Source organism: Sturnira hondurensis, unplaced genomic scaffold (genome assembly GCF_014824575.4).
Source record: "Sturnira hondurensis isolate 20B ecotype Veracruz unplaced genomic scaffold, ASM1482457v3 Scaffold0002840, whole genome shotgun sequence".
NCBI lineage: Eukaryota > Metazoa > Chordata > Mammalia > Chiroptera > Phyllostomidae > Sturnira > Sturnira hondurensis.
In genome coordinates, this window is record NW_028075471.1 from 31,670,941 (window position 1) to 31,679,203 (window position 8,263).

The 8,263-nt window shown below is 43.5% G+C and overlaps 1 pseudogene; it reads left to right on the plus strand.

Annotated features, from left to right (window-relative positions):
• The first annotated feature begins 541 nt into the window (after positions 1-541).
• Positions 542-839, plus strand: LOC118983580 (28S ribosomal protein S36, mitochondrial-like; annotated as a pseudogene).
• Positions 840-8,263: the final 7,424 nt, after the last annotated feature.

Consider the following 8,263-nt stretch of genomic DNA (forward strand, 5'->3'; position numbering starts at 1 on the left):
GCCACAAACACAATAAGCAGTTAAAACGACTTATGACATTTAAAAATAAGTAGCACAAAGATTAGGAACACAAGGCCTGGATTCCGTTGGGGTTGGAACCTGGCTGTCCCAGGCCGACCCACTCTGCCTTCCATGCCTCAGCCCTCTGTAAACAGAGGCAACTCTTCCGGTTGTTGGGAGGATCCGTGAGATAACATCCATGGAACGTTTCCTAAAGTGTCCAGATACAAAGTTAACTCTCGTCAAACATCACTGCTATTGGCATGTCGGCAGCATTATTATCATCATTTAGCAGGAAATACACATATTTGATACTATCAGCTAAACCTATAAAAAGCCTTAAGAAAGAAACTAATGAATTTTAGAAGCATGGGTATGCAGCAGGACTCTCAGGAGAAACTAGAAAAGAATAGTCAGGATAACACTAACCTTTCCGTTCAACACAAAGAAGAACAACAGGGCTATTTTTTAACCTTGGTCATAGCTATAGAGATAAAGGAGTTGATTCACTAAAACATTGCATAAAGAGAGAAGGACCACAATGGGCAGCAAGATGGCGTTGGCTAGCAGGGTTGTTCAGGTGGTCAAGCCGCATACCCCATCAAGGCAGTTCCCTAACAGGAGAGACAACCCTAGACCCAAAGTTTTGACGTCAGCAGGCATACCCGCTCACTCTTGTTCAGTTTCACAGCATTCTAAGGGGGAAGTAAATCACCAGGCTGGCTAATGCACCGGGGTCCACAAGACACTGCAGAACAGTAAAAACATAACCTCAGAAATGTAGAGGGAAACTTGTGCCTCAAGAAGTCAGATTTTTCCAATGTGGAGGTCTGGAATAATCACTGACACTGCATCTGCTATTTGTCATCACACAAAAGGATAGTCTTTATAATAAAGGACTTCCAAAATGAAAAAAATAGGTGTACACTTTATGTATACCTTGGTAACGCACAATATACAAGCACACATGCATTTCTGGGGGCCTGGTGGAGGGCGGATGCCTTTTCTGAGTGTGGGGTCTGCTGATTGAGCTCCGCATGTTCTTTCTTCCCTACCCCATATCCTGAATGTAGAGTCAACAATTTCTAGTTTTAGATTTTTAACAGTAGAACAAAATGTTAAAGATCATTGAGAAGCAATCTGAGTGCAGAACCTGCCTGCATTCCCACAAATATATTCACAATCTCTTACCGTTCTTGGCCATACTTAATTTGATAGCATTTCTAAGAGATTCTCCTAAATTAAGTCTTTGCAAGCATTCTAATTAGATCTTCCCTTTCGTGCTCATATTTTATTCATGTGTATGTTATTTAATTAAGTTACAGAGTTACAAGAATAGGTACAACTGCCTTGACAGTGTGGAAATAAATACAGCCGCTGCTTGGGGAGCACGCTAGAAGGTCTGAGAGTTGCGAGCGTTCGGGGAGTGCTGGGCACCAGCAGGTTTGTTTTGCAGAGAGAATGGAGAGCATCAGCTAATCTGCCAGACGGGCTTGGTGGGGGGCAGCCAGGAAGAGACGTGGGGCCGCATACTCAGGGGTGTCATGGCTGAGAGAGCCACAGCTGGGCTGAAAGGCTCTAGGTATCTTCCACTGTCAGAGTTCTTACTGGTATTCTTAAAATCCCACCTTACTTTCTTGTTCTCAGCTCTGCTTTGCCATCAACACCAAATACAACCCTAGGAGCTACCTGAGACCAGGAAGAAATTTGTGTGTGCAACCAATCAAAAGCCCAGAAAAAGAACAATTTCTAATATACCAAAGTCTGTCCCATGGCCGGAGTGGTGTTACTGCTCAAGACTCACAACAATTATCTAATTAAATGGCTTTAGGACATGTGTCTAGAGAGCATATGGGTAGAGGAGCCCCAGGCAAAACGTGAAGCCTCCTGCGCCCTCAGTCTCAGACTGAGGGGCTCTCGCACCCACCACTTCCACACCCAGATGCCCACTGTCCCCCGCTCCCTGCCCCTCCTCAGCCTAAACCAAAACATGCTCATCAGAGCCAATCTAATAAACTCACTCACCCACAGTATGAACAATGAATGAAACTTAATGATATCTTTCCCAAAGGGTTGTACACTAGAACCAATAAACAAAGTACCAAGGTGACATAGTCGAGGAATAAAATTGTGCCATTACAGAGCATCCAACAAAATTTAGGATACTCAGAAAAATTACACCAGCCCCTTTGAAATCACACTAAGCAAGAGAACAGCTGCTCTATATAATAATAATACATTGAGAAACTGGCACCAATATGGGTTTGTAAATGCCCTTCACAAAATATGTTAAAGTCTTTAATATTCCTTAAAAATACAAACTGGTCTCTCAAGACAGTGAGCTTGATGTCAAATTTCCCTGAAAGACCCCCCATTCCATGTGGACCATGCATCCTTGGAAACAGCCATAACAATTTATGCCCAATGAGTGGGAAAGAATGTCTATTTCACTTGCTTTACGACTTGGGGGACGGTGGGCTGGTAACCAAAAATGTCTGTGCTTATTTTCAGAACTGATACCATGACGGTCCATCAACCACCATTTGTTGAGTTCCCACAAGCTGACGACGGTGGATTTTGTCTTTGGAGGATGTGAAGGGCTGGGAAGTTGTACATATTTTCAGCTTTTGGGGGCTGCCTTTTCTCAGACGAAAACGAAGAGGCTGAGATGAGGCTAACCTATTCACTGGGGGACAGGCCTCCCCCAGCCTGGAGGATGTAGACATCCACGGGGACACCTGGCAGTGACACCAACCACAAAAAATGCTTGCTTGCAAAATGGTCACTTCTTGTGTTTGCGTGGAATAAAATATGAGCTAGGGCTATAAAAGGATCTAGAGGAAATGCTATTGCTGCTATGTGGAGAAACAGAGCCTTCCACTTAAGTCTCTTACCCAGTTGGTACCTTAGTCCTCTTATTTGTAAGCCACAGAGAATAAAAGTGCCCACCTCTGGGGAAGGAATGCTGTGAGACCTGGAAATGATATTAAAGACACATGCCTTACAGTTTAGAAGCAAATGAGAGTAGACAGGCAAGGCGATGTATGTTAAATCCAAAATAATAATAAGTAATATTGATTAATGAATAATAGCTAACGTTTACTAAGTACTTACTCTGTGACAAGTACTGTTTGAAAAATTTAACATATTACCAAATTTAATGCTCACAAGGCCTCTTTGAGGAAGACACTATGATTAGACATAGTGTTGTCTAATTGTTGTGGTTGGTGTCTCCATTTTATAGACGAGGAAACTGAGGCCCCAAGAGATTAAGGAACTTGTCAGCGACGTACACCATAACTTTTCCAGCAGGGGTACTAAAAGATAGAGTAAAACTGTCAAAATTAAAAGCAACAGCAGATTCTTAATTTCAAGCCAACAAAGAGTGCCTCAGCCTATTTTAAAGAATTAAAATCATACCAAATAGGTTCTCTGATCACAGTGAAATTAGCCCAAAATCAATAACAAAAAGATGACTAGAAAATTCCTCAGTGTTTTGCACTGAAACACTATGTTTCTAAATAACTGATGGGTTAAATAAGAAATTGGTGAAAATTAGAAAATATTTTCATTGGATGGTAATAAAAATACAATATATCAAAGCTTGTGGGATGTACTAAAGCTGTGTTTAGAAGGAAATGTTTTGAGATGCTGTTTTGCAAAGGAGGGGTATAAAAATACACCGCGGCCACTGCTAAGGTGTGATTATAGAATCACAACTTCAAGTAGCTGCAAGCACTGCCAGGCACGTCGGGGTGCGCTGGACACTACCACCCGTGTCCGAATGTCCTCATTCTGAACACTAGGATTGTACTGAAAAGGAACTTACAATCCAAAGCCCACTTTTCTCTTTAGTTCCAATGAGTCAAACATAGTTTTAAGTTCAGTCCAAAGATGTCTAGGGAAGACATGGGTTCTAGCTTCCTTTAATCTAAAATTTATAAGGTCTCAGAATTGCGATGCCATGGGACTTTTTCTTTCAGTCTCCGTCAACTGCGGAAGAGCTCTTAGCTCTTCATTTACGAAGAAGTGTTCTCACTTCATCATATGGCAGTCCTGTGAAGTGGACAGAAGTGTTACTATTGTCCATTTTATCCACACTTAACAATTTAAGTGATTCGTCCAGGGTTCCTGCGGCCAGTGACAGGTGGAGCTAGAACTTGAACACAAGCCTTCAGACTCCAGATTCAGTGCACTTTCTAATTCTCTGGCATTGCTAGAGGGGCCAAAACATGGCCAGCACATCCTATGAGGTTTTAACCTATTCAGAGTTGGCACAAAGTCTCAGAGAACTGTTGCCAGCACAGCCACAGGTCAGCTGAACCCACGAGAAGTCAGTCCTCAAGATTGTTTTTGTCCATGGTTTGCTTGCAAAATAATTTTTTTTTCAGTGACAGGTAGCCTAGAATGATACATGGGTCTTATTTCCTTCATAGCCTAATATAAAGATAGTGTCTGGTCTGGAGTTAGGCTCACCTGGGTTCAAATCCCAGCTCTACCTTTAACCTGCTATGTGACATTGAACATGGTGCTTCATCTTTTTCTTCCTCTGTTTCCTTATCTGTAAATGGGAATGATAGCAGCATCTGTCTATCGCTGTTCTCTGTTGTTTGTTTGTTTGTTTGTTTGTTTAATGAGAAGAAACACGAAAGCACTTAAAACAGTAGTACCTGGCACATAGGTAAGCTTTTGATAAAAACAAGCTACGCCTGTCAGGCATCTTTCTCCTACTCCATCATCACCTCTGACTTTATCTTGGCTTCAGATTTTAAAAAACCAAAGTCTATTTTTTCTCCCTCTTCTTTAAAGCTCAACATTGGTCTGTGAACCACAGCGCCCCTCTGAAATACTCACATAGCGCCCAGAATAGAGGACCTACAGCTGCATGGATGGTGTCAGCTTCCCTACGAACACTGTCAGGAAGTGGCGACATACAAGACTTGAGCACAGGACAGGGTCCATGGGCCCACCGGAAGTAACTTAACAGCCCTGGCTGGGGTAGCTCAGTGGATTGAGCGCGGGCCTGCAAACCACATGATCGTGGTTCGATTCCCAGTCAGGGCAAATGCCTGGGTTGCAGGCCAGTTCCCAGCAGGGGACTCACAAGAGGCAACCATACATTGATGTTTCTCTCCTTCTCTCCTTCCCTTCCCCTCTAAAAGATAAATAAATAAAATCTTAAAAAAAAAGAAGTAACTTAAACTATGGAGGCAACACAAGGATTTTACCCAGTATTTCTGTAAATGACATTTAAAAACATTTCATCGAAACTTTGTGGCACTCATTTATAGAGATTTATTAGGGAAGGATCTCGACCTCCCTGCGCATCCACGTGGGAACAACCAGTAGGTGTGTGATTAGGAAGCTGAACTCCACCCTAAGCTGCTTAATACACACCAAAGATTGACTGAGGAAAAATGGTTTCTACACTGAGCACCACGCAGAGGGCCTGAAATTAAGACCAAGTTCCCCTTTCCCAAGACAGACTTCTGTCCTTGCTTCTGGCCTCCAGAAAATCAGTTATGAATTCTCAAGATTCATCAACATAACCTTTCTGTTGTGAGTTCATGTCTGTCTTGCTGACCTTCCCCGACCCTTTTCCACTGGCAGGAGCGTCAAGCAGCTCTCCTGTCCTGCTCCACCGGTCAGCTCCCCTGTATGCATCTAAATGGATGGTTCTGACTTTCTCCAGCAACTCCAGCTGTCTGCACTGTCTCCATGGCCAGGCTGAGGCATCAGCACCAGGTGAGCCGTCTCGGGGTGTAATTTTAAATGACCATGTGCTCAAAATAAATGCAGACACTCTGCTATGCTGAAAAACCAAAAGTGTTTAAATGCATGTTATAGAAACTTCTTTGGCATTTTGGTGGTGAAGTTCAGAGCTGTCCTAAACATTTATTGGAGTGAATATACCACAGTGGAACAATTCAAACCCCTCTAAACCTGTTTCCTTCCCTGGAAAATAGAGCCAATCCTCCCATCTTGCAAAGTGATTATGAAGATTAAGTCAAATTGTACACATTAAGCTTTCAGCACATATTATATTATTATACATACATATCCAGTCATGGTACATAGTAGGGCTTAATATGTGCTCAATAGTATTGTAGGTGGAATGATGGCATTGTTAAGCAGTGGCATTGCTTTGAAGAAAAGCAAACTGGGGTTAGTTAGTTAGACTCCAGGTGCCTTTACTTACTGATAAAGTAACCTTAAGTGACTTAGTTAACTGCTCTGGGTTTCAGTCTCCTCATCTGTAAAGTGGGCATAAAATAGCTATGTTTTAGGGTTGTATAAGGATGAGTGTGCAAACTAAATAAGACTGCATATAAATGCTACTGATGGGCAACATATCACACTCACATGTAATTAGTATATGGCTCAGCACCTGGTGAATGTTCAGTGACCAGTGGCAGATATTGCCAATGGTCCTGAGACTATTAATAATGTTAATCCATTAAGACTGATGACTGGCACTGGGCTAGAATGCTGGAAGTGAATCTTATTTATTAAGTGATTCCAGAAACTCCAGTTTGGTCAGGCCAACACACTGCTGCCTTGTGAAGCTGTCAAATCCTGTTGCAAGGGACTTGAGGTCTGGGCTGGATCAAGCCTGCAAAGAGCAGGAACAGAGCTCCCACCGCTAGGAGAACCACTGAGTTTCAGAGCTGGAAGGGAACTCAGCACTTGGCAGGCAGAAGGCACAGACAGCATCCCAGGGAGACGCACCTTGCGGTGGAGCAAAGGGAGGCGGGCGAAACAGACCCCGGAGCGATGGAGACGCGCAGACGCCATTGTGCCGGCCCTCTGAAGTCAAAAGGCAGGCAATGCCCACTGTCCTCTTGAAACTCTTCTGTCTTTGAAATAGAAAGGGGAAGCTAGAGAGAAACCCAAACTGTACCCCAAACTGTACCCCAAACTGCTCAATGGAAAACAGCGTGCCCGAGAGACTGCAGGGGCTCTCAAGCCCTGGCCTACTGGGTTCTCAGGCAGACTGCCTGCTGCCCAGATGGGGAAGTCAGGACAGGCTATGAGGAGTGACTTGCAACAATAAACACTTCGGCGGCAGCCACAGTGAGGACTCGGGGTCTCAGAGGGACCCATTTACAGCTCCGGGCTCAAAATCCTGATTTGATCGGATGTGTTTCAATGAAGTTGCCATATATTTTTTTCTCATTCTTTCTTTATAGATAGGAAACCCAAAGAACTTGCTACAACTCCAAAATGTAAACGTTGGCAGGACCATAGTGAGACCCAACCAAGGAGAAAAAGAAGCATGCTACAGAAATAGTCAGGCAGAAAAGGGCAGAAAACAATATCTTTCCTAAAAGCTCATGGTCATCATGACAATGAATATTCTTTTCTTCCTTTCTTCCTTCTTGTCTCCTTTCCATTAGTTCCTTTTCCTTTTTTCTTCCTTCTTTCCTTCCTTCCTTCCTTCCTCCCTCAGCTTTCCCTAAAGAAAATAGCTTATCCATGGAAGAATTGAATATTTGCAGCTAGTAGGAGACAAAGCCTCCACTGTTCAGCCCACAAATATGAGTCTTCCTGCAGAAAGACGCGAGTTTGTTATCAAATCAGGCCTGACCCAGCCTTCCTAGCAGGGCTGCCCCTGCATGACTGTGCTGGGCCTTCCTCAAGGAGGGGTATACATGGGGGATGGTGCTGTTGGCAAAGGGTTTGCCTTATCTCCTTGCATAATCACCCAGGACTGGGAGGAACCTGAAATGGGAGCAGCAGCACATAGCCCTCCAATAAGAAACAAATTGTTGGGGAGGACCAAATTCCTAAAAATAAATAAATAAAAAGAGGGAAGTGATGTGGGACATCAGGGATTTGAGAACTCGGATCCCTAGGTTCGAGAAATCTGGGCTTTGCCAATTAGCAGCTCTGTGACACTGGGAGAGTCACGTCATCTTTCTGTGCCTTTTCTCTAACCTACAAATGGGGGAACAGTGGTATGCGCCTCCAAGGGTGGTTGTGAGGATGAAGTGAATTCACGTAAATGTTTGTTATGGTGATATGAAGATGGTGTCTGGAAATCCAGACCTTTTAAACAAGCATAAGTGAAAGAAAGCAATATAAGTGAAAAGAGGCAGCAGATGAGAAGAAAATGTTTTCTCGTTTAAAAATTCTTGTATTTGGAGAAAAGTGAGTCAAGAAGGAATATCCCCCCCTTACACAGGAATGCCCAGCTGGAAACGTCATCACCTCGCTGCAGTAATAGTTCCATGGGAGGCCCCCCTGTTACGGAGGGAATTGC